We start from the raw sequence: 1403 nt of genomic DNA, 5'->3' as shown, positions 1-1403 counted from the left end.
TTTTCGTCTCTTCACTGTGGTCAGTAGATCTTCATGCTGCCCCACTGCGTTTGTGATTCTGTTCCGTACCTAAGCATTTGAAATGTGGTCTTTGTTTTTACCTCAGGGGATGGTCAATCGAAACCGTATCTGACCCCAGACAAGATAAACGGCGTTGAGACCGTCCAGTATATGCTGACATGCCACACTTCTTCTTCGACTCCGGGCATGACCTTTGAACTCCGAGACGGGGGCACGGGGAAGCGGGTCCAGACGAGCAGTAGTGGTGTTTTCATTGTCACTGCCACCGCTGTGTACAGCAGTGAGTGGTCGTTTCTTTGTTTGGGGGGGGCTGTTGTTGTTGTTGTTGTTGTTGTTGTTGTTGTTGTTGTTGTTGTTGTTGTTGTTGCTGTTGTTGTTGTATTGTTGTTAACAATGATGCTGATATTGTTGTTGTTGTTGTAAGATGTTGTTATTGTTTTTGTTGTTGTTGTTGTAAGATGTTGTTATTGTTTTTGTTGTTGTTGTTGTAAGATGTTGTTATTGTTTTTGTTGTTGTAAGATGTTGTTGTTGTTTTTGTTGTTGTAAGATGTTGTTGTTGTTGTTGTATTGTTGTTGTTGTTATATTGCTGTTGATGATGGTGCTGTTATTGTTGTTGATGTAAGATGTTGTTGTTGTTGTTATTGTTTTTGTTGTTGTTGTTTATGTTGTTATATTGTTGTTGGTGATGATGCTGTTATTGTTGTTGTTGTTGTTGTTTATGTTGTTATATTGTTGTTCATGATGATGCTGTTATTGTTGTTGTTGTTGTTGTTTATGTTGTTATATTGTTGTTTATGATGATGCTGTTATTGTTGTTGTTGTTGTAAGATCTTGTTGTTGTTATTGTTGTTGTTGTTGTATTGTTGTTGTTGTTGTTGTATTGTTGTTATTGTTGTTGTTGTATTGTTGTTGTTGTTGTTGTATTGTTGTTGTTGTTGTTGTTGTTGTTGCTGCTGCTGTTGTTGTTGTTGTTGTTGTTGTTGTTGTTGTTAATGATGATGATGTTACTATTATTATTGTTGTTGTTGTGGTTCTTATATTGGTTGTTGTTATTGTTACTATCGCTGTCGTTTTCAGCCTTGTTGTTGCTTGTGTTGCTACTGCTTTTGTTGCATGGGAGACGGATAATTAGATAGACAGATTGGTTGGAAGGTATATATAGATCTTCATCAACTTTCTTTTTTGATAGCTTCAGAAGACATCATAAGCATTTTCTATTCCTACAGGCCTGTCCTTCATAAGCTTTTAGCGTTTTTTAAAAGTATTATTGCTGTTTTGTGCTTACGTCTGAATGAAAATAGGCCGTGTGTGTGTATGTGTGTGTATGTGTGTGTGGGTGTGGGTGTGTGTGTATGTGTGTGTGTGTGTGTGTGTGTGTGT

At 37.1% G+C, this 1403-nt stretch overlaps 1 protein-coding gene across 1 annotated transcript in view; it reads left to right on the top strand.

Annotated features, from left to right (window-relative positions):
* The window catches only part of LOC101861971 (carcinoembryonic antigen-related cell adhesion molecule 5), a gene marked incomplete at its 5' end in the record, with an annotated part of 27549 nt that overhangs the window by 1963 nt on the left and 24183 nt on the right, over positions 1-1403 (top strand).

The sequence above is a fragment of the Aplysia californica genome, unplaced genomic scaffold, assembly GCF_000002075.1.
Source record: "Aplysia californica isolate F4 #8 unplaced genomic scaffold, AplCal3.0 scaffold00427, whole genome shotgun sequence".
Lineage (NCBI taxonomy): Eukaryota > Metazoa > Mollusca > Gastropoda > Aplysiida > Aplysiidae > Aplysia > Aplysia californica.
This window is presented reverse-complemented; position numbering and strand designations above follow the sequence as displayed.